This window comes from Oncorhynchus mykiss, chromosome 6 (genome assembly GCF_013265735.2).
Source record: "Oncorhynchus mykiss isolate Arlee chromosome 6, USDA_OmykA_1.1, whole genome shotgun sequence".
In the NCBI taxonomy this organism is placed as follows: Eukaryota; Metazoa; Chordata; class Actinopteri; order Salmoniformes; family Salmonidae; genus Oncorhynchus; species Oncorhynchus mykiss.
Window position 1 is genome coordinate 40,595,417 of NC_048570.1, and position 25,870 is coordinate 40,621,286.

General features: G+C 41.6%; 1 protein-coding gene and 1 long non-coding RNA gene across 5 annotated transcripts in view; one reads left to right on the forward strand and one right to left on the reverse strand.

Moving 5' to 3' along the window:
- Window positions 1–25,870, forward strand: part of fbxl17 (F-box and leucine-rich repeat protein 17) — a 317,791-nt gene that overhangs the window by 26,780 nt on the left and 265,141 nt on the right. The window lies entirely within an intron of this gene.
- LOC118964868 lies at window positions 12,409–14,494 on the reverse strand. Its single transcript, XR_005052107.1, has 3 exons — window positions 13,920–14,494; window positions 13,000–13,094; window positions 12,409–12,790 (listed from the first exon to the last, which is right to left on the reverse strand). It is a non-coding gene; the product is annotated as an uncharacterized LOC118964868 (long non-coding RNA).

The following is a 25,870-nucleotide window of genomic DNA, read 5'->3' on the forward strand; positions in this document are numbered from 1 at the left end:
ACTAGACTAGACAGAGTGAAGGTCGATAAAAAGAGCTCTTCAGTTCATCCCATAAGAACACATGATGAGAATCTGAATGGTTAGAAAGTGTCCAGTCAGCCCATTCAGTTCACTGCCCACCGTTGGCCCACTGTCTCCAAATGAATAGAAGAGGAATCTGTATGGCGTACTGTCTCGTCTACTCTACCAGCTTCCAAGGGTTTCTGCCTCCGGTGACTCCGATTTTTCACTTTATAATATATGCCAAACCAAAAAAAACATTGCTTTAAAAGTTTAACAAACCATACAACTCTTTGCACAGGGGCTACTTTAAACAATTTTATATAGCATTTCACACACAAAAAAACACATTTACTGGAAAAACTGTGCCGATGCAAAGTTTGGTAACAGAAGAATAGTAAAATGTCCTACGTTTTTTTTTTTTTATGTGGCCACTTTTTTCTAAAACTCCGTTAGATTTCTACTCTGAATAAAGATTGAAAGATGTCTGCAGGAAGAACGGGTACGTTTTTGGGGGGGATTATGGAACTACAGTAGGTGAAGTGGATTTACATCTGATAACGGAATGACATCATGGGTCCCTGATCTGTACTATACAGAAATGCATAATTATGGATATGAATAACATTCACTTCATGGTGATGTATCCTGAGTAGTTACGCAAAGGTAGAAATATGCAAATATCATTATTTTGCATAATTGGGTGTTATTCCACACTGTCTGTTATTGTAACGAGCTCCGCCCCCAAACAAAGTCCGGGCCAGACCAAATCTGAACCAACCATAGACGTCTATGTTTCAGAAGTTTGGACATGACAGTACAGCAGAGTACAATAAAGTAGATAAGTACATTATACTGTACTGAACACTACTGTACTGTAATGTGCTGTCTATGATTGGTTCAGATTTGCTCTGGACAGGGCGGACTGACCAAATTTCAAGTACTTTTCAACTTCCATGGGCGTCCGTTTTGGGCCGGTGCTCAGTGGGTGAGGATGCTTGTTACAGTAAATGGAAAGAAGGTAGGTGTCAGTAAGAGCCGGGAGAGGTGACATTAACTGGAGAGAGCGGCAGAGGGAGATTGAGAGGGAGGGGTTGTCCAGACTGTTTTCAGTCTTCCTTTGACCACCAGACGACAGAAAGAGAAAAAACTCTGTTACGAGCTGAACATAACAGTATGCCAGTGGAAGGGAGGACAGTACCAGGAGACCCTATGAGCTGAACATAACATTATGCCAGTGGAAGGGAGGACAGTACCAGGAGACCCTATGAGCTGAACATAACAGTATGCCAGTGGAAGGGAGGACCGTAGCAGGAGACCCTATGAGCTGAACATAACAGTATGCCAGTGGAAGGGAGGACCGTAGCAGGAGACCCTATGAGCTGAACATAACATTATGCCAGTGGAAGGGAGGACAGTACCAGGAGACCCTATGAGCTGAACATAACAGTATGCCAGTGGAAGGGAGGACCGTAGCAGGAGACCCTATGAGCTGAACATAACAGTATGCCAGTGGAAGGGAGGACAGTAGCAGGAGACCCTATGAGCTGAACATAACAGTATGCCAGTGGAAGGGAGGACCGTAGCAGGAGACTCTATGAGCTGAACATAACAGTATGCCAGTGGAAGGGAGGACAGTAGCAGGAGACCCTATGAGCTGAACATAACAGTATGCCAGTGGAAGGGAGGACCGTAGCAGGAGACCCTATGAGCTGAACATAACAGTATGCCAGTGGAAGGGAGGACAGTAGCAGGAGACCCTATGAGCTGAACATAACAGTATGCCAGTGGAAGGGAGGACAGTAGCAGGTGACCCAACTGTGGTTTGGAATACTATGATTTCCTATTGTAGCCAATTCAATTGCAGTAATTTTGTTAATGATTTGTAAACAAAGTTATGTGTTTGAATCACTTAACTTGATATCAGTAAAAACACTAACTAATTGGTAGGGTACTTCTGTGAACTTCCATTATCCTCCCTCCCTCACGAGGGATCAAAATGAGAAAATAGGCCTGTCTTAAGATATGTTGGTTTTTGGAAGCGGAATTACAAGGAATGTTTCTTAAACTTACAGAAAGCAAATACATTCTTCTAAATCTAAATCTAGGTGTTCATATTAGTTGAAAGAGGTCTTTACTTTTGATGTACAGTGCCTTGCGAAAGTATTCGGCCCCCTTGAACTTTGTGACCTTTTGCCACATTTCAGGCTTCAAACATGAAGATATAAAACTGTATTTTTTTGTGAAGAATCAACAACAAGTGGGACACAATCATGAAGTGGAACGACATTTATTGGATATTTCAAACTTTTTTAACAAATCAAAAACTGAAAAATTGGGCGTGCAAAATTATTCAGCCCCCTTAAGTTAATACTTTGTAGCGCCACCTTTTGCTGCGATTACAGCTGTAAGTCGCTTGGGGTATGTCTCTATCAGTTTTGCACATCGAGAGACTGACATTTTTTCCCATTCCTCCTTGCAAAACAGCTCGAGCTCAGTGAGGTTGGATGGAAAGCATTTGTGAACAGCAGTTTTCAGTTCTTTCCACAGATTCTCGATTGGATTCAGGTCTGGACTTTGACTTGGCCATTCTAACACCCGGATATGTTTATTTTTGAACCATTCCATTGTAGATTTTGCTTTATGTTTTAGATCATTGTCTTGTTGGAAGACAAATCTCCGTCCCAGTCTCAGGTCTTTTGCAGACTCCATCAGGTTTTCTTCCAGAATGGTCCTGTATTTGGCTCCATCCATCTTCCCATCAATTTTAACCATCTTCCCTGTCCCTGCTGAAGAAAAGCAGGCCCAAACCATGATGCTGCCACCACCATGTTTGACAGTGGGGATGGTGTGTTCAGCTGTGTTGCTTTTACGCCAAACATAACGTTTTGCATTGTTGCCAAAAAGTTCAATTTTGGTTTCATCTGACCAGAGCACCTTCTTACACATGTTTGGTGTGTCTCCCAGGTGGCTTGTGGCAAACTTTAAACTACACTCTTTATGGATATCTTTAAGAAATGGCTTTCTTCTTGCCACTCTTCCATAAAGGCCAGATTTGTGCAATATACGACTGATTGTTGTCCTATGGACAGTCTCCCACCTCAGCTGTAGATCTCTGCAGTTCATCCAGAGTGATCATGGGCCTCTTGGCTGCATCTCTGATCAGTCTTCTCCTTGTATGAGCTGAAAGTTTAGAGGGATGGCCAGGTCTTGGTAGATTTGCAGTGGTCTGATACTCCTTCCATTTCAATATTATCGCTTGCACAGTGCTCCTTGGGATGTTTAAAGCTTGGGAAATCTTTTTGTATCCAAATCCGGCTTTAAACTTCTTCACAACAGTATCTCGGACCTGCCTGGTGTGTTCCTTGTTCTTCATGATGCTCTCTGCGCTTTTAACGGACCTCTGAGACTATCACAGTGCAGGTGCATTTATACGGAGACTTGATTACACACAGGTGGATTGTATTTATCATCATTAGTCATTTAGGTCAACATTGGATCATTCAGAGATCCTCACTGAACTTCTGGAGAGAGTTTGCTGCACTGAAAGTAAAGGGGCTGAATAATTTTGCACGCCCAATTTTTCAGTTTTTGATTTGTTAAAAAAGTTTGAAATATCCAATAAATGTCGTTCCACTTCATGATTGTGTCCCACTTGTTGTTGATTCTTCACAAAAAAATATGGTTTTATATCTTTATGTTTGAAGCCTGAAATGTGGCAAAAGGTCGCAAAGTTCAAGGGGGCCGAATACTTTCGCAAGGCACTGTATTTCTTTTTTGTGTGTGTGTTTTTTACCTGTTTTTCTCCCCAATTTTGTGGGATCCAATTGATAGTTACAGTCTTGTGTCATCGCCCGTACGGACTCGGGAGAGGTGAAGGTCGAGAGCCGTGCGTTCTCCGGAACACGACCCAACCAAGCCTCACTGCTTCTTGACACAATGCCCACTCGACTGGGAAGCCAGCCGCACCAATGTGTTGGAGGAAATACCGTACACCTGGCGACCGTGTCAGCGTGCACTGCGCCCGGCCCGCCACCTGAGTCGCTAGTACGCGATGGGAGAAGGACATCCCTGCTGGCCAAACCCTCCCCTAACCCGGACGACGCTGGGCCAATTGTGCGCCGCCTCATGGGTCTCCCAGTCACGGCCGGCTGCGACAGAGCCTGGACTCGAAACCAGAATCTCTAGTGGCACAGCTAGTTGACCACTGTGCCACTCGGGAGGCCGTTTTGATGTATTTTTAATACATTTTAAGACTTTTTCTGGTAGATGTTTTCTAAGACCCTTTTTCGTCAAAGTGACTTGAAATCATAGCCTTTGCTCATTCCTATTTTTTTGTTTGGAAAATGGTTAAACTGTATACAGTGCATTCTGAAAGTATTCAGACCCCTTCACATTTTGTTACTCTACAGCCTTATTTTAAAATAGATTAAATGCATGTTTTCCCTCATCAATCTACACATAATACCCCATAATGAAAAAGCGAAAACAGGTTTTAGAAATGTTTGCAAAAAATAAACAGAAATACCGTATTTATTCAAACCCTTTGCTATGAGACTTGAAATTGAGCTCAGGGGCATCCTGTTTCCATTGATCATCCTTGATGTTTCTACAACTAGATTGGAGTCCACCTGTGGTAAATTCAATTGATTGGACACGATTTGGGTAGGTGCACATACATTGTCCCTCAATTGACTGCATGTCTGAGCAAAAACCAAGCCATGAGGTTGAAGGAATTTTCCATAGAGCTCAGAGACAGGTTTGTGTCAAGGCACAGATCTGGGGAAGGTACCAAAACATATCTGCAGCATTGAAGGTCCCCAAGAACATGGTGGTCTCCATCATTCTTAAATGGAAGAAGTTTGTAACCACCAAGACTCTTCCTAGTTATGGTCGCCCGGCCAAGCTGAGCAATCTCTGGAGAAGGGCCTTGGTCAGGGAGGTGACCAAGAACACGGGGATCACTCTGACAGAGCTCCAGAGTTCCTCTGTGGAGATGGGTGAAACTTCTAGAAGGACAACCATCTCTGCAGCACTCCACCGATCAGGACTTTTATTATTGTGGCCAGACAGAAGCCACTCCTCAGTAAAATGCACATGACAGCCCGCTTGGAGTTTGGTTAAAGGTACTCAAAGGACTCTCGGGAACTTGAGAAACAAGATTCTCTGGTCTAATGAAACCAAGGTTGAACTCTTGGCCTGAATGCCAAGCGTTACGTCTGGAGGAAAGCTGGCACCATCCCTACGGTGAAGCATGGTGGTGGCAGCATCATGTGGTGGGGATGTTTTTCAGAGGCAGGGACTGGGAGACTAGTCAGGATCAAGGGAAAGATGAATGGAGCAAAGTACAGAGATATCCTTGATGATTTCCTGTGCCAGAGAGCTCAGGACCTCAGACTGGGGTGAATGTTTACCTTCCAACAGGACAACGACCCTAAGCACACAGTCAAGACAACGCAGGAGTGGCTTCGGGACAAGTCTCTGAATGTCCTTCAGTGAATGTCCTTCAGCCCAGACTTGAACCCGATCGAACATCTCTGGAGAGACCTGACAATAGCTGTGCACCATCCAACCTGACAGAGCTTGAGAGGATCTGCAGAGAGGAATGGGAGAAACTCCCAAAATACAGGTGTACCAAGCTTGTAGCGTCATACCCAAGAAGGCTGTAATCGCTGCCAAAGGTGCTTCAACGAAGTACTGAGTAAAGGGTCTGAATAATTATGTAAATGTGATATTTAAAAAAACAACAACATTTGAATACATTTGCTATAAAAAAAAATCTAAAAACCTGTATTTATTTACTTTGTCATTATGGGGTATTGTGTGTAGATTGAGGTGGGAAAAACAATTTAATTAATTTTACAATAAGGCTGTAATGTAACTGGAAAAAGTCTAGGTCTGAATAACTTCCTGACTGCGCTGTATTTCCATTAATTTCTCAAATATAGTCTCTTAGCTTTCATTTCACACCCAATTTTGACATGCTCATTTGAACTTCACATGTTGGTTCCTTTAAGATGGAAATGCCCTTACTGAAAGGCTCATGGTGGGCGTCTAATGTAATAGTCCATTTTTTTGATCATGTGTGCCTTTTGTAACAGTACTGTAGGTAGAACAGAATGGAACAGAATGCGCAGAATGAGACTGGTGTCGGATGAAAACCTTTCCTCATCAGTATCATTTTCTACATATTTAGTTTGTTTCGTTTTAAGGATTCACTCTGATTTGAATTCATGGATTTCTGTGAATTAACAGATTAACTACGAAGGTTCTGTCTGTGCCTAATTTGTCATACAGATGTCCGTCAAGACGTAAATGTGTCAGGAGGCCTTGTAGTCTCCTTCTCTAGTTAAAACAGCCTAGACACACACTCACATTTGTCTGCGGCGTTCGGTGAGCTCTGTAGTGGTCCAACGGAGCAGTGTTGACAGTCTGCACTTTGAACATGATTTATGACTGAGTGGAGGGACGGAATAACTTTTTTTTTATCAAACTTTCTACTTAGAATAGATATGGGTCCTCACCGTCTTAAATGATGGTGGTTTTGAGTAACACCCCCTCGCTCAGAGTGAAGTGTCTGCGCAGTATATCTTTTTTTTGCAACGGACGCACGCACACACATACTTGCAGCCAACTATACCTAAACACCACTGTCTTTCAGAGAACTCAGCGACTGTAGATTCTTCCATTAAGCTCCCTCTAACAGATCTGATGTTTATTTTTATTTAAAGCCTATAAGCCTAACATGTTCATGCCTATCAATTCCTATTAGTCATTCCCCCAGACAGACACCGGCTGGGTGGCACTAGGACGGGTTCATCTGGAGTTGTACCACACACCTGACATGAGGCTGCGCTGTAGTCTCCCTTAAGGCTTATCTGGTGTGTGTGTGTGTGTGTGTGTGTGTGTGTGTGTATGTATATTAGAGCTGGATGATATGGACAGATCCACGTAAATTGACTGAATTATCACAATCACGGTAATCGAATGATACGTTTCTAACATTAATGTGCATCACAGTATCTTTGGAAATATTAGCCTTAAAACTGCTACTGCTACTTTTGAATTTTAAAGCTATCAATAGTTCCATTAACAATCATCCATATTAGCACACTTATTTCATTTCAAACTTCATAGTCCTCTAGTAGGACCCTATAGGTTATTTATCGTAATGAACGATATCAGCATCCGTGCCTTGCACTTACGATGCTCCACCGCTGGTTCATGTGTTGCGCTAACAATGCTACCTGCCTTACGCAAGTGCCACTATCATGCTACAATGTGGCGGCATTTACCTTCTCTATGCCTACTTGTTACTGGAATTTGGGTTCATACATTCTCGTCAACACAATGCGCCACAACAATCTCGTCGCAGTGAGGCGGCATTGTATTTTCAATTTGCATAGAATACTAACACGGAACCCAAACCGGCTGCACGCATAAAAATGTTTTGTCCTCCTACAACAAACGCGATCATGACACGCAGGTTAAAGTATCAAAAACTCTGAACCAATTACATTAATTTTAGACAGGTAGAAAAGCATTAAACATGTATGGCAATTTAGCTAGCTAGCTAATTTGTCCTATTTAGCTAGCTTGCTGTTGCTAGCTAATTTGTCCTGGGATATAAACATTGAGTTGTTATTTTACCTTAAATGCACAAGGCCCTCTACTCCGACAATTAATCCACACATAAAACGGTCAACCGAATTGTTTCTAGTCATCTCTCCTCCTTCCAGGCTTTTTCATCTTTGCACTTATATAGTGTTTGGCATCTAAACTTTCATAGTGTTACCACGACGACCGGCAAAACAGTTTGTCTTTCAATCACCCACGTGGGTATAACCAATGAGGAGATGGCACATGGGTACCTGCTTCTATAAACCAATGCGGAGATGGGAGAGGCAGGACTTTCAGCGTGATCTGCATCAGAAATAGGAATGACTTCTATTTTAGCCCTTGGCAACGCAGACGCTCGTTGGCGCACGCGAGCAGTGTGGGTGCAATAATTGAATAACATGGATTTCTAAATTTATTTTGCAATGCATGTGAAGTGTCCAGTCTGGTCAGCATGTAAGGGCACTTATTCAATCTGTAAAGCTGAAGCATTATAGATTCCGGAGTAGAAATGTAAAGGTAATTTCTGAATGAGACAATTGTTATATGAAGCAGTTACCGTGAATGCAGTCTCTGCCAAAGCGGGAACATTGCCTTTAAAGTTCAGTCACTCTGTAAAGATGAATTTCCACGATGCGGATTGAATAGAGCCCTAATTCTTCGGTTATGGTTCCCTTTCCCATCAACCACTACCATAACTGTTGCTTGTAGCCTACCATTTAGGCATATAGTCCAATTCAATATGCAGGTTAAGTTCAACATTATTTTAATATACACACACAGTTAAGCAGTCCATAAGACAATCTCAACCTTCTTAGAAAACATTTTATTTTGGAAGCACTACAAATCGCTGCTAATAGTGTGGGACTCAAGGCGTTAACGCCGCATGCTGACAAATCAGAATCAAATCAAATTGTATTTGTCACATGCTCCGAATACAACAGGTGTATGGGGCATGGGTCCCCACATCCTCAAAAAGTTCTACAGCTGCACCATCGAGAGCATCCTGGTTGCATCACTGCCTGGTATGGCAACTGCCCGGCATCTGACCGTAAGGCGCTACAGAGGGTAGTGCGAATGGCCCAGTACATCACTGGGGCAAAGCTTCCTGACGTCCAGGACCTATATAATAGGCAGTGTCAGAGGAAAGCCCATAAAATTGTCAGAGACTCCAGTCACCCAAGTCATAGACTGTTTTCTCTGCTACCGTACGGCAAGTGGTACCGGAGCGCCAAGTCTAGGACCAAAAGGCCAAACTAACCTGGACCACCGCACACTGACTCGGTACCTGTACCCGCTGTATATAGCCTTATTATTGTGTTACTTTTTATAATTTTTTACTTTTGTTTATTTGGTAAATACTTTCTTAACTCTACTTAAACTGCACTGTTGGTTAAGGGCTTGTAAGTAAGCATTTCACCGTAGGGTCTACACTTGTTGTATTTGGCGCATGTGACAAATAAAGTTTGATTTTATATAAATCGGCTAATATGCATATGCAGCTGTCATTTTTAAACCTACAATCTAGCATACACCTTTCTATCTACACACAATAAAAATATATAAACGCCACATGCAACAATTTCAAAGATTTCTCTGAGTTACAGTTCATATAAGGAAATCTGTCAATTTTAAATAAATAAATTCTGCCTTTATCTATGGATTTCACATGACTGGGAATACAGACATGCATCTGTTGGTCACAGATACCTTAAAAGAAAAGTAGTGGCATGGATCAGAAACCCAGTCAGTATCTGGTGTGACCACCATTTGCCTCATGCAGTGCGATACAGCTCCTTCACATAGAGTTGATCAGGCTGTTGATTGGGCTCCCGAGTGGTGCAGCGGTCTAAGGCATTGCATCTCCGTGCAAGAGGCATCACTGCAGTCCCTGGTTTGAATCCATGTTGGCAAAGGTGAAAAGCTCATGAACAGGGATGTAAACACAAATTTGAGAGTAAGCTTTTTGTGCGCATTGGACATTTCTGAGGTCTTTTATTTCAGCTCATGAAACATGGGACCAACACTTTTATATGTTGTGTTTTATAATTTTGTTCAGTGTACATGCTTTTATTTGGGTTCTTTCTCAAATTATATAATTTATTGTTTATTTTAAGCCTGCAGATATTTACTTCAATTGAGACAAATCAGATGTTATTGCAGGTGTAGTGAAATGCTTGTGTTTCTAGCCCCGACAATGCAGTAATATCTAACAATTAACAACAATACACACAACCTAAAAGTAAAAGGATGGAATTAAGGAATATATAAATTAGAGGTCGACCGATTATGATTTTTCAACGCCGATACCGATACCGATTTATTGGAGAACCAAAAAAGCCAATTCTGATTTAATCGGCCGATTTAAAAAAAATAATAATAATAAAAATGTAAAAAAAGTTTTATTTATTTATTTGTAATAATGACAATTACAACAATACTGAATGAACACTTATTTTAACTTAATATAATACATCAATAAAAATAAATTTAGCCTCAAATAAATAATGAAACATGTTCAATTTGGTTTAAATAATGCAAAAACGTGTTGGAGTTGGAGAAGTAAAAGTGAAATATGTGCCATGTAAAAAAGCTAACGTTTGAGTGTCTCTTGCTCAGAACATGGGAACATATGAAAGTTGGTGGTTCCTTTTAACATGAGACTTCAATATTCCAAGGTAAGAGGTTTTAGGTTGTAGTTAATAAGAGCTGCTGGCAGAACGCACAAAAGTGCTGTTTGAATGAATGCTTACGAGCCTGCTGCTGCCTACCATCGCTCAGTCAGACTACTCTATCAAATCATAGACTTAATTATAACATAATAACACAGAGAAATACGAGCCTTTGGTCATTAATATGGTCGAATCCGGAAACTATCATTTCGAAAACAAAACGTTTATTATTTCAGTGAAATACGGAACCGTTACGTATTTTATCTAACGGGTGGCATCCCAAAGTCTAAATATTCCTGTTACATTGCACAACCTCATTCTGGCATATTAGTTCGCAGTGAGCCAGGCTGCCCAAACTGTTGCATATACCCTGACTCTGCGTGCAATAAACGCAAGAGAAGTGACACAATTTCACCTGGTTAATATTGCCTGCTAACCTGGATTTCTTTTAGCTAAATATGCAGGTTTAAAAATATATACTTCTGTGTACTGATTTTAAGAAAGGCATTGGTGTTTATGGTTAGGTACAGTCGTCCAACGATTGTGCTTTTTTCGCAAATGCACTTTTGTTAAAAAAATCCCCCGGCGTTGCATCGATTATATGCAAGGCAGGACACGCTAGATAAACTAGTAATATCATCAACCATGTGTAGTTATAACTAGTGATTATGATTGATTGTTTTTTATAAGATAAGTTTAATGCTAGCTAGCAACTTACCTTGGCTTCTACTGCATTTGCGTAACAGGCAGGCTCCTCTTGGAGTGCAATGAGAGGCAGGTGGTTAGAGCGTTGGACAAGTTAACTTTAATGTTGCAAAATTGGATCCCCCAAGCTGACAGTGAAAATCTGTCGTTCTGCCCCTGAACAAGGCAGTTAACCCACCGTTCCTAGGCCGTCATTGAAAATAAGAATGTGTTCTTAACTCACTTGCCTAGTGAAATAAAGGTATAACATTTTATTTTAATTTTTTTTAATCGGCGCCCAAAAATACCGATTTCCGATTGTTATGAAAACTTGAAATCGGCCCTAATTAATCGGCCATTCCGATTATTCGGTCGACCTCTAATATAAATATTAGGATGAACAATGTCGCAGTGGCATAGACTAAAATAGAGTAGAATATAATATAGTGTATATACGTATGAGATGAGTAAAGCAAATTGATTTTTAGCTGGCTAGTCAACTGTAACGTTGGATAGCTTTCAATAAATTGTCTAAATGGTCAACGGAGTTACCACTTGCTATGTACAAGACCGTTCATAATGCATGCTGCATATTTCAAGTGCACTCAAACAGATATTTATCTTAATTCAGTCTTTGGGCGCTAACGTTAGTTCCTCTTAACACTCTGACAGCAGATCAGAGGCTGTGTTTACATCTTAGATAGAAGCAGGCAATTGGCTGCTTTCATCACCAGGGGTATATACGGGAGTTCTGAAAATGTGCAACGATTGAAGGTGCTAACACATTTTTACAATCGTATACAAAAATCAGTTCCTTCTTCGACGTAGGTCGGTCATTGACTGTTTTCGGCATTGACCCACCACCCATGGGGGTCTAATGTGTGGATAATGTCCTTGAAGGCCTTTTCCCACCGAGTTGAGCGAAACCATTTTATTTTGCTATGTACAGTGGGGCAAAAGGGTATTTAGTCATCCACCAATTGTGCAAGTTCTCCCACTTAATAAGATGAGAGAGGCCTGTAATTTTCATCGTAGGTACACTTCAACTGTTTGTTTCTGGTGTCCTTTGACAGCTCTTTGGTCTTGGCCATAGTGGAGTTTGGAGTGTGACTGTTTGAGGTTGTGGACAGGTGTCTTTTATACTGATAACAAGTTCAAACAGGTGCCATTAATACAGGTAACGGTTTGAGGACAATGGAGCCTCTTAAAGAAGAAGTTACAGGTCTGTGAGAGCCAGAAATCTTGCATGTTTGTAGGTGACCAAATACTTATTTTCCACCATAATTTGCAAATTAAATTCATAAAAAATCCTACAATGTGATTTTCTGGATTTTCTTTTCTCATTTTGTCTGTCATAGTTGAAGTGTACCTATGATGAAAATTACAGGCCTCTCTGATCTTTTTAAGTGGGAGAACTTGCACAATTGGTGGCTGACTGAATACTTTTTTGCCCCACTGTATTTGGATATGGCGTCCAGGTGCTTCTTCTACCCGGCGATGTGCTTTTTGTAGGTTTAGTAGTCGGCTTTGATGGGGTTGGTGACGGCGGTGATGAGGGCCCTGCTCCAGCGCTCGTGGTCACGAGCCGTGCATAGGTGAGAGGGTGGTATACCCAGATGTGGCAGCGCAGAATGTATGTATTGCCTGCTTTTTCTGCTGTAGCAAATCTAGCAAATTACCTCAGTTAATCTTTGGGTTCCCCCTTTCTCGTTGGGTCCATTTGTCCAAATGTATCCAAATATTGTCAGTGGCATTTCTCTTCGACGCCATATATTCTGCCATTCTCACTCCCTTTCTTCTCCGTCTCTCTTATCGAACTAAAAAGTAAAAGGAAGAGGTCACATGTTACCACCCCAAAAGTTAGTAGGCTATATGACCTCTCCCTCTCATGTCAGGTGTAATTGTATCTCTTCACCTCACTCGCATTGTGGTTAAGCAAACAACAGATTAGATCGTTATGGATTATAAATGGTTCTAACGGTATTGACAAATCTGACCGACGGTACCATCAAATATCCCATTTTACCGTGTATGTGGTACATCGCCCGAGCCTTGTTCCGAGCGATGTGATTGGCTGGACAGGGATTAAAGGGTGATTCCACAGGTGGAGATCCTGCTGCTCTGGAAAGGTGGATTTAAAAGGAGACTTTTCACCTGTATGAAAAAGACGTGCGTGCACACACATACGCATGCATGCACACACACCCTCAGGCTAGGATGAAGAATCCAGGATGTGGACCTAATGCTAATTTGCGAGCATATACTTCTTAGTGTTCTCATGCCTAAGGGCTCTTCTCCTGAACATCAGACACTGCGCACTTCATAGTAGCTGGTAACTAGTAATAGATAATCCACTGGATCAGAGGAGGAATTAGAAATGTGGCCTTGAATCTGATCTCCTTCATTGCCCTCGTTGTATGTGTGTCTAAAGAATAACAGCGCTAAGTAGCCAAGAAATAGCCTGTCTTAAGTAGCTTGAAAAAGCTCTTCCTTTTCAGCTAACGATGTGCAGAACTTGGTAGTAAATTGGAGACGGCTTTCTTCCATTCTATCAGCCTTCTGACCTAAACACAGCAGATACAAAGACTGTTCTCGCTCTTTATGTCTCGCTTTCTTGCCCTCATTTTCTCTGCCCCCTCTTTCCTGTCTGTCTCTGTTTTTCTCTTCAGACATAGCTGGTTGTTTCACTATCTCTCTTTCTCTTGCTCTCTCTCTCTCTCTCCTTTCTCCTCTGTCTGTCCACTGGCGTTAAGCCCATTAGTGTCCGTGTCGGAGCCCTGTGAGAGCCTGCCTTGCTCTCTGTTCACGCCCTGACCCCACAAGCCCCTGGTCTGAGCAGAAAGCCCTGTGTGACCCGCCACGGACACACAATCACACAACACAATACAATATATTACAAGACACCTCCTCTCATCTCAGACCGGGACCTGGAAATCGCTTTCTTACCTCGTTGGTTGTCTGGACGTTCCTGTGAAACGTTAGAGGTTTCTTTTGTCCGGTCAGATGAAAGGAAGGAAGAAAGGAGGAGAAGGAGCGGTTAATATATGCGCAGGCCAGGCGACACGCCTGCTTGTTGTTCTCCATCCCTCCCTCTTTCCATCTTGCCCTCCCTCTGTGCCATTCTTTTGTATCGAGGTGAGGAGAGGATGCTGGGGTCGGGATGTCGGGTGAACTCTCTCTCCCTCCTCTTTTTTCTGTCTTTCTTTTGTTCTGGGGTGAGGAGAGAGGATGTGGGTTTGAACTCTCCGCTCTAATCCTTCTAGCCGCCAAGCGTTTGTCCCGGTCGTCATCTTCAACAATGGCTGTCTGGATGGAAAAAGCTGGGAGCCAACATCCATACCTAGCCTCCCCCAGCTGTACTCTACTCTACCCAAGCCCTGTGCTCCCTCCACCTGCCTCCCAAGGCCTCGCCCGGCCCTCCTCTTCCTCCCTATGCATTATCAAGACTCCTTCCGCTGAACCCAACCACCCTTTGCCTTAACTAGCGTAACCCTATGATTCCCCAGCCCCCCTTACTTCCCTTAGCCTCCCCTGCCTTTACCCTGTACCCCAGCATGCATCTCCCCGACTTCACCCACCCCCCCCACCCCCGTACCCCAGCATGCATCTCCCCTTTTAAATTGTCTTTAAATATTGCACTCAAAAAGATGGACATTTCAAATGTTATAATATCAGCTATGTACAGAGTTTTGGCAATGTGCAAATAGTTGTAGTACGAATAGTACGGGAAGATAAATGAACAGATACACAATGTTGGTATTTACAATGTTTGGGCTCCACCCTTTTCTCTTGCCCTTGTCTCGTGCTGCTGTGATTTGCACAATTTCACCTAACAGATATGGGAGATATATATCAGTTTTTGATTTGTTTTCAAATTCTTTATGGGTCTGTGTGATCTGTGGGAAATATGCATCTCTAACTCTTTCTTAGTTTTGGGCCAGTTACAGTGGTCAGGTGTTTTGCCACTGTACTCTTTTTTTGTACCATTTTTTTTGGGGTTGATTCCTTCCAGTGTGTCTAATAGGTTATCTTTTTGCTTTCACATAAATGCGTTGGGTCTAATTGTGTTGCAGTCCTAGGGCTCTGTTCTGTGGGGTCTGTTTGTGACCAGAGCCCCAGAATCAGCTGGCTGGGGGGACTCTTCTCTAGGTTAATCACTCTGTAGGCGTGGGCTTTGGGGTGAAATGTGTGGACATTTGCTTCCTTTTAGGTTGTTGTAGAATTGAACAGGTAGTTTCTGTATGTTGATAACTAGCGAATATAGTCCTAATTCTCCTTTTACATGCATTGTTAGGGGTTTTGTGCTGTACAGACACAGATTCCCATGGTAGTTATTGGGGTCAAATTTGGTTTATTTGCGGATTGGGGTGATCAGTCCTTGGGGAATTGGGGAAGATGCCTGAGCTGAGGAAGATGTTAAAGAGTTTTAAGTATAGCCAATTGGAATTTGTGATCTGTATGTTTTTATCATTTCATTTAGGATACCATCAATATCAACAGGCCTCTTTTGGGGTTGCAGGGTTTTGTGTTTTGTCCTGTAGTTCATTCAATGTAATTGGAGAATCCATTGACTTCTGGTCGTGTTTAATAGCTGTGTGGTTGATCATTTATATGTTTTTGTACTTTGTTATAGCATCAACGCATTTAATCAAATGGCTACCCAGACTATTTGCAATGGCCCCTCCCTCCCCTTTTTACACCGCTGCTACTCTGTGTTGTTATTATCTATGCATAGTCACTTCAATAACTCTACCTACATGTACGTATTACCTCAACTAACCAGTGCCCCCGAACATTGACTCTGTACCGGTACCACCCTGTATATAGTCTCACTATTGTTACAGTGCCTTGCGAAAGTATTCGCCCCCCTTGAACTTTGCGACCTTTTGCCACATTTCAGGCTTCAAACATAAAGATATAAAACTGTATTTTTTTGTGAAGAATCAACAACAATTGGGACACAATCATGAAGTGGAACGACATTTATTGGATATTTCAAACTTTTTTAACAAATCAAAAACTGAAAAATTGGGCGTGCAAAATTATTCAGCCCCCTTAAGTTAATACTTTGTAGCGCCACCTTTTGCTGTGATTACAGCTGTAAGTCGCTTGGGATATGTCTCTATCAGTTTTGCACATCGAGAGACTGAAATTTTTTCCCATTCCTCCTTGCAAAACAGCTTGAGCTCAGTGAGGTTGAATGGAGAGCATTTGTGAACAGCAGTTTTCAGTTCTTTCCACAGATTCTCGATTGGATTCAGGTCTGGACTTTGACTTGGCCATTCTAACACCTGGATATGTTTATTTATGAACCATTCCATTGTAGATTTTGCTTTATGTTTTGGATCATTGTCTTGTTGGAAGACAAATCTCCGTCCCAGTCTCAGGTCTTTTGCAGACTCCATCAGGTTTTCTTCCAGAATGGTCCTGTATTTGGCTCCATCCATCTTCCCATCAATTTTAACCATCTTCCCTGTCCCTGCTGAAGAAAAGCAGGCCCAAACCATTATGCTGCCACCACCATGTTTGACAGTGAGGATGGTGTGTTCAGCTGTGTTGCATTTACGCCAAACATAACGTTTTGCATTGTTGCCAAAAGGTTCAATTTTGGTTTCATCTGACCAGAGCACCTTCTTCCACATGTTTGGTGTGTCTCCCAGGTGGCTTGTGGCAAACTTTAAACAACACTTTTTATGGATATCTTTAAGAAATGTCTTTCTTCTTGCCACTCTTCCATTAAGGCCAGATTTGTGCAATATACGACTGATTGTTGTCCTATGGACAGAGTCTCCCACCTCAGCTGTAGATCTCTGCAGTTCATCCAGAGTGATCATGGGCCTCTTGGCTGCATCTCTGATCAGTCTTCTCCTTGTATGAGCTGAAAGTTTAGAGGGACGGCCAGGTCTTGGTAGATTTGCAGTGGTCTGATACTCCTTCCATTTCAATATTATCGCTTGCACAGTGCTCCTTGGGATGTTTAAAGCTTGGGGAATATTTTTGTATCCAAATCCGGCTTTAAACTTCTTCACAACAGTATCTCGGACCTGCCTGGTGTGTTCCTTGTTCTTCATGATGCTCTCTGCGCTTTTAACGGACCTCTGAGACTATCACAGTGCAGGTGCATTTATACGGAGACTTGATTACACACAGGTGGATTGGATTTATCATCATTAGTCATTTAGGTCAACATTGGATCATTCAGAGATCCTCACTGAACTTCTGGAGAGAGTTTGCTGCACTGGAAGTAAAGGGGCTGAATAATTTTGCACGCCCAATTTTTCAGTTTTTGATTTGTTAAAAAAGTTTGAAATATCCAATAAATGTCGTTCCACTCCATGATTGTGTCCCACTTGTTGTTGATTCTTCACAAAAAAATACAGTTTTATATCTTTATGTTTGAAGCCTGAAATGTGGCAAAAGGTCGCAAAGTTCAAGGGGGCCGAATACTTTCGCAAGGCACTGTATTTTACTGCTGCTCTTTAATTACTTGTTACTTTTATTTATTATTCTTATCGGTATTGTTTTTTTTAACTGCATTGTTGGTTAGAGGCTCGTAAATAAGCGTTTCACTGTAAGGCGAAACCTGTAGAATACTACACCTGTTGTATTCTGTGCATGTGACTAAATTAATTTGATTTGTAAAAGATTTTGAGAAGTGGTTTATCTATCTCCATTTTGGATATGTAGCTCTTTGTGTTGTTGTTGTTTTAGTGTGTTCCACTTCTCCTAGAAGTGGTTATATTCTATGCAGTCTTAAATTACATTGAGATGATTTCTGACATGCTCTTCCTTCTTTTTTGTTAGTGTGTTTATGTGTGGTTTTAGTGTTTCCCCATGGGGAAGGTGTCGGGTCAGGATTTCTGAGTTTTTGGTTGGATATGTTTCTCAATTTCTTTCTCAGGGTTTTGCATTCTTCATAAAACCATTTGTCGTTGTTCATTTTCTTAGGTTGTCTGCTTGACATTTTTAGATTTGATAGGCAAGCTGAGAGGTCAAGTATACAGTTTAGGCTTTCTACTGCCAAGTTTACACTTTCACAATTTCAGTGAAACATTTTGTTTAGGAAGTTGTCTAAAAAGGTATCGGATTTGTTGTTGCCTGATGTTTTCTTGGCAGGTTTCTACACTGCTTTCCTTCCAGCTATAGTTTCCTAATAGTATGCGGTTTGGTCGGCTTTGATGCCTCATGATTGAGTATTGCTCTGTTCAAGTAGGCTGTGATTTTGCTGTGATCTGTTAGGGGTGTCAGTGAGCTGACTGAACGCTCTGAGAGACTCTGGGTTGAGGTCTGTGATAAAGTAATCTACAGTAGTACAACCAAGGAATGAGCTGTTGGTATACCTACCATAGGAGTCCCCTCGACGCCTACCTTGCGATAGAGCTGCAAGAGTTGGGACCCATTTTTGTTGGTTGTTTTGTCGTAGTTGTGTCTGCGAGGTATATTTGGAAAGGAATGCTGTCACCTTCAGGTAGGCGTTTGTCCCCATGTGTGCTGAGAATAACAGGTTCTTGTCCAGTGCTGGTGTTTAGGTCACCACAGACTAGTGTGTGTCCCTGGGCCTGATAATGATTGACCTCTTACTCTAGGATGGAGAAGCTGTCTTCATTAAGGTATGGGGATTCTAGTGGGGGGATATGGGTAGCACACAGGAGGACAATTTCTAGCCAAATGTAAAATGTTCCTGTTTTTATAAATGTAATAGAGTGGGTTAAGTCTAATCTATACCAAATTAGCATACTCCCTGAGTCTCTTCCCTGTGTAACACCTGGTAGTTTAGTGGATGGGACAACCAGCTCTCTGTAACCTAGAGGGCAACAAGTGGGTCCATCTCCTCTATACCATGTTCCTTGCAGGATGACAATGTATTTTTATTTTTTATTTGGGGAAGTCTGGGTTCCTGCTCTTTAGGACAAAAGCAGAGGACCTCAGACCTTGAATATTCCAGGAAGAGATGGTAAAACCTCTCTCTTGCTCTCTCGCTTGCTCTCTCGCTCATGGCCTTTATACTAATTGACAGGTCTAGGGTCAGTAGATACAAGGAGGAGGGGGGCGGAAGGCATTTCAAGAAAATGTGTGCGTGTTTTCTTGTGTGAGAGAGTTTCTAGCTGTGTCTGTTTGTGTGTTAAATAATATTTCTCTGTGTGTGAACTTTTGTATGTTTGCATACAAACCCACTGACCCATAGTTTGTGTGTGTCAATGAGGGTATGCAAAGTGGAAGTGACCTCCCCTTCCGTGGCAATGACCCAGAGCAGGGCAAGGGTTTTGGCTGAGTTCAGCTCAGGTCAGTGGTGTCAGATCAGACGTGTCCCTGATCAGAACAAGAGACTCATGCCAGGGGGTCACTCCTTGTTCTGAGGGTTTATGCCCTCCTGCTGGTCCTTGGTGCCCCTTCCCTCACCCTGGCTTGTCACAGACATGCTCTGACATGGAGTGACACTGAACCACTGGACCCTGTCGTCTGGGAACTGTCTGGGACATGTCTGGGCCCCGTCCAGGCCTGGGCTCAGCAATAAATAATCTGCCACTCTTGGAGGACAATGGAAGTTCAATAGAATAGAAAATGTTCCTTTTATTATGAAAAAACTGTACTTTGTGTGAATGCTTTAATGCAGTACTTATCACAATAAAGGATATATTTTCTATTGAATTTCTATTGTCCTCAGTGTGACAGGATCAGCAAACACTCCTGCTTTGTCATTCCCCTCATTATTTTCATTTTTTTATTATCTTGTGTTTTTTTGTGAAATCTGATGGGATTTTGTCAATTGGCAAAACAAGGTAACATCTTTTGCTTGTCCCCAACCATATATCGTCTCTCTCTAACCTTGGTCTGTGTAAACTGAATGCACAATATCGTTCCACACAAATAGTTTTTTTGTCGAAACTGTATGGTGTACAATGGTAATTATTAGACCTGGGTTTAAATACATGTCTATTTAAGTATTTGAGTTTGAGTATTTTCAAGTAATGTGGCCCGAATCAACTACTTCTATTGAAACTATTTTAAATGATTTTCAAATGATTTAATATACAGTTGAAGTCGGAAGTTGAAATACACTTAGGTTGGAGTCATTAAAACTTTTCAACCACTCCACACATTTCTTGTTTTCCAAACCGACTTGTCAAAACTATAGTTGGTTATCTACTTTGTGCATGACACAAGTCATTTTTCCAACAATTGTTTACAGACAGATTATTTCACTTATAATTCACAATTCCAGTGGGTCAGAAGTTGATATACACTAAGTTGACTGTGCCTTTAAATAGCTTAGAAAATTCCAGAAAATGATGGCTTTCGAAGATTCTGATAGGCTAATTGACGTCATTTGAGTCAATTGGAGTTGTACCTGTGGATGTATTTCAAGGACTACCTTCAAACTCAGTACCTCTTTGCTTGACATCATGGGAAAATCAAAAGAAATCAGCCAAGACCTCAGAAAAGAATTGTAGACCTCCACAAGTCTGGTTCATCCTTGGGAGCAATTTCCAAACGCTTCCAAAAAGCGTGTGCGAGCATGGAGGCCTACAAACCTCAGTTACACCAACTCTGTCAGGAGAAATGGGCCAAAATTCACCTTATTGTTGGAAACTTGTGGAAGGCTACCCGAAACGTTTGGCCAAAATAAACAATTTAAAGGCAATGCTACCAAATACTAATTGAGTGTATGTAAACTTCTGACCATCTGGAAATGTGATGAAATAAGTAAAAGCTTAAATAAATCATTCTCTCTACTATTATTCTGACATTTCACATTCTTAAAATAAAGTGGTGATCCTAACTGACCTAAAACAGGGAATATTTACTAGGATTAAATGTCAGGAATTGTGAAAAACTGAGTTTAAATGTATTTGTCTAAGGTGTATGTAAACTTCTGACTTCAACTGTAAATAGCCTAATATTTGAACGTTTTTTTTCAAATACCTGGGTTAAATACATGGGATTCTATTTGAGTCGGTGTATTTGAGTATTTATTTCCTTATCCCATAAAAATATTAAACTGCTTGTCTTTTCATCAACAACATTTAAAAAAAATACTTACTTCCAAATGTCTTTGAAAGTAATTAAAGGACCTTGTATAGGATTTAATCCCAGGTCTGATAAATATTTAAGGACACCAATGCCATGAAAAGCCAAGCACCTGGCCCGCGCTCAGCATTAGACTTTGTGGTGATATGAATTGGGAGGAAAGAGGATCTATAGAAACAGGACTGTTAGACGTGTGACTAAATAATGTGAGGTGAGAGCATAGAGACTAGAGGTACGGTAGGCCTTGGGTTTGTCTGAGAAACTGCAAGACTTCTGTTAAACCAACAAAAGATAGTGTGAATGAAAGTAGACTGGCTGAGGGAAACGCATTCTTCTCTCTCTCTCGCTCTCTCGCTCTCTCTCTCTCGCTCTCTTTCTTTGCATCTGTCTGCTTAACTTTCACAATCACGACACTAGAGAGAAACCAAGTATCTTTCACAGTGAATATTGACGCTGGTTATTGCTCCACAACATGTTATGGCGTAGCCTGCTACAATGCAAGGTAAGACACATGGTGTATTTGGAGTAGTGTTTTTCTGTAGCTGTGTGGTCTGTGTGAGTGGACAACACTGCCTCTGCCAGTCCAATGCTGTAGTAGTGTTCTCTGTAGCTGTTTAGTCAGTGTGAGTGGACAATACAGGCTATTGCCAGTCCGATTGGGCTGCAAAGCAAGACTAATGACTCTGGGTAACTCTGCTTCTGAAGGATGGAGCTGTCCCATTACACAGACTGTGTGTGTGTGTGTGTGTGTGTGTGTGTGTGTGTGTGTGTGTGTGTGTGTGTGTGTGTGTGTGTATATAAGAGAGGGAGAGATTCAGTTTGTGTGTGGCGATCTATTGATGAACCCAGGAGAGTTGTGAGGATGACAAGCAGATACCAGATGTGCGTCCACCCATAACGTGCCCACCCTCTCCCCCGTAAATGAAGACATACCACCTCTGAGCCACCTCATAGCCGCACACCTGCCCACACTCCTGTAGAGGGATGGAGGAGAGGGGGGGGGGGGGGGGGGGGGGGGGGGGGGGGGAATGGATTCCTATAATTGCCACCCTATTTAATGAGCTAATTAGGCACAGTGTTGCAACCTGAGGCGTTATTGAAATGACTCGGTCACAGTTCAGTAAAGCTTCTAATAGAGAGAGAAAGGGGAGGAGAGAGAGGGAGGATAGGGGGACAAGTGAGTCCAGGCTGGAACAGTTGTGTATAACAAGCTCCCCACTGTACCCTCATCAGTCTTGAGTTCTAGAGCTGGACAGACAGACTGAACGCTTGGAAGTGTGAAGCTGCAAACTGACCACCCTGCTCTGATTCCAGGCCCTCTGGGCAGCCAGGTCTGGACTGTGATAGAGAAGTAGAACCAGAGTTTACAGCAGTCATTCTGGGTTCAACCAAAATGCATTATGGTCTTTGAACAACATTACACTAAATTACACATTATAAAATGCATCGTTTGTCTCTGGGCAGCAACATGGTGTCCAACTCTGTAATGTGGGTATGTATGCAGGTGTTAGCCTGTTCTAATCTCTTCATGTTCGGCGTGACAGTCTTTTCCCTCCACTCAGCAGTAGCTGTGTCTGGAATGTCCCGTGAACTCACAACCTCTTTCGTTAGGAAACATTAAAATGACATCTGATCGCCTGTTGCTTTTCAGAATTGAACTGTGTGTTTCCAGAATCCTCCGGTGTATCATACTGTAGGAAAATGGTGGTGGAGTGGAAAACCGGGAGGGGAGACTGTGAGCTGACCATGTCTCTCTGACTTATTTGGTTTGGTGAGACGTTTCACACTGCAGTCAAAGCCACTGTTAGTAAGGGTTGTGAAAGTGCTCAGCTGTTAGGGGGGTGGGGAATTCCAACCCGAGTTAAGCATGTGTAAATAGAACTTAATTTTTTTCTGCACATTTCTCTCTACCAGTGCTATTCACCCTCAATTCGTTTGGGGTGGAGATCAAGGACATTAAGTTGTGGCAGAGTTGTGTCTAAAGAGGTGTCTGAACTTGGTTTAATTCCCTCATAATTCCCCCACCTTTACGCGCAATGAAATGATGAGTAAGGTTGAGCAACCTGTCGGTTCCAAGTGGAAAAGCATCTGATTAGTTTTTCCGGATAGAAAGAACACCGTACTCCATACAATGTAATTTACCAAACTGGTAAGAGCTATTGATACGAGCTAGATAACTGAGTAAGTCGTTTGGATAAGGGGATCGTAAATATAAATGACAATTGTTTTAAGATCTCCATTTTAGAGCGCTGAAGACAAATGTGAAACCAGTCACATGGCAGCAAACTGAGGCATATCAAAATAGCACCTTTTCCACAGTGAGATTTATGAAATGCTGGTCTTATAACTTGCACATATGCAACGTGGAGACCCAAGCTTTAGCCTTCTGTAGCCATGCACAAATGACAGTATAGCACCAACCTGCCAAGTTGATTTTATGATTTCTAGAATGTTTTAATTACAGTACCAGTCAAATGTTTGGACAGACCTACTTATTGAAGGGTTTTTCTTTATTTCTCCTGTTTTTTACATTGTAGAATAATATTGAAGACATCGAAACTATGAAATAAAACATATGGAATCATGTAGTAACCAAAAAAGTGTTAAACAAATCAAAATATATTTTATGAGATTCTTCAACATAGCCACCCTTTCCCTTGATGACAGCTTTGCACACTCTTGGCATTCTCTCAACCTACTTCAATTGGGATGCTTTTCCAACAGTCTTGAAGGAGTTCCCACATATGCTGAGCATAGGTCGGGGGATTGTGGAGGCCAGGTCATCTGATGCAGTACTCCATCACTCTCCTTCTTGGTCAAATAGCCCTTACACCACCTGGAGGTGTGTTGGGTCATTGTCCTGTTAAAAAACAAATTATAGTCCCACTAAGCGCAAACCAAACAGGATGGCGTACCGCTGCAGAATGCTGTGGTAGCCATGCTGGTTAAGTGTGCCTTGAATTCTAAATAAATCACAGACAGTGTCACCAGCAAAGCAACATCACACCACCTCCTCCATGCTTCATGGTGGGAATCACACATGTGGAGATCATCCGTTCACCTACTCTGCATCTCACAAAGGCACCGCAGTTGGAACCAAAACTCTTACATTTGGGCTCGTTAGACCAAAGGACACATTTCCACCAGTCTAATGTAATTTACTCGTGTTTCTTGGCCCAACCAAGCAAGTCTCTGCTTCTTATTGGTGTCCTTTTAGTAGTGGTTTCTTTGCAGCAATTCGACCATAAAGGCCTGATTCACACAGTCTCCTTTGATGTGAGAGATGTCTGTTCTTGAAATTTCTCGAATTGACTGACTTGTCTTAAAGCTTATTGGAGCTGTTCTTGCCATAATATGGACTTGGTCTTTTACCAAATAGGCCTTTCTTCTGTATACCACCCCTACCTTGTCATAACACAACTGATTGGCTCAAACGCATTAAGAAGGAAAAAAATCCACATTAACTTTAACAAGACACACCTGTTAATTGAAATATATTCCAGGTGACTACCTCATTAAGCTGGTTGAGGGAATGCCAAGTGTGCAAAGCTGTGGCTACTTTGAGGAATCTCAAATATAAAATATATTTTGATTTGTTTAACACTTTGTTTTGGTTACTACAAGATTCCATATGTTATTTCATAGTTTTGATGTCTTCACTATTATTCTACAATGTAGATAATAGTAAATATAAATAAAAACCATTGAATACGTAGGTGTGTCCAAACTTTTGACTGGTACTGTATATGCCCAAACTTTTCACTGTATTTATTATTATTTTTTACAATTTGTAAAAAATGTGTCATTTAGCGTGTTAAATATTGATAGTAGTAGTCACTGTCAGTTATACCTACAGTACATACATTCATAACTGTCACTTTAGTGTTATAATGATGACAAATATAAAAGGAAACTATCAAATTGTTAGATGACCTTTTTTTTCTTTTCTGCCACACATTTGTGTGGTTGCTCTTGAGGATCGCTAGCAACAGTGGATCATATTAGGCTAACCTATTACACATTGTGCAATATTTGAATCATTATGGAACGCAGACCACACGTAGCAGTTTAAACCTGGAGCCTGGCGCACGGTTCACGACGACTGGACCGTTGTCATCACAGTTCCATGATTTGTAAATGGTTATCAGGGTAGATTTGTAGGACTACAGTTCAACCCCTGTTGTACACCTTTCTCACCTGCCAATATTTCATGGATTAAACAATTGAATATGGCAACTTTCAGGATGAATCAAACCAATGTATTTTTTATTCAACAATATATTTAGTGCGTAAAGGCTCTCTAAACCAGTTATTTTGTATTATTCATAGTCTTTCCAAACCCTAAATAATATACAAGATCAGAGTGTTTTTTTAATCTACCAATTGGTATTGAAAAGGATCCCTAATATTCTGTACCTGTGGAGAAAATTCTAATTAAAGGTACACCACATTTAAAGTGATTGCTTTAGATAAATGTACTGAAAACCCTGTTGAATGAAATTCTGTTGGCCAGCAAGTGTGAGTGTTTTCAGCAGTGGAATTACATTTATTCAACGCGTGCAAGGAAGCTACGCCTGCAAAGCCATTATGCACCTGCATAAGGTAAGTCAATCCCAACTACTGAGAAGTGCTTAGTCTGAATCAGGCCCTTTGTTAGTAAAGCTGTAGAGGAGATTGGTTTTGATCATGTTTGGGTTTAGAAAAAATTAGCATGACATTTCCTCTGTGTGATCATTTCCATCTCTAATGCCGTCGCTAATTTGTCAAACATCTGGTTTTAAAGACCGTAACAGACTAGACTAGTTTCGTTTACATGTTGGATCCTTATTAAGGGATATTTCACTTCAAAAGAAAAGTTTGATGTTTTC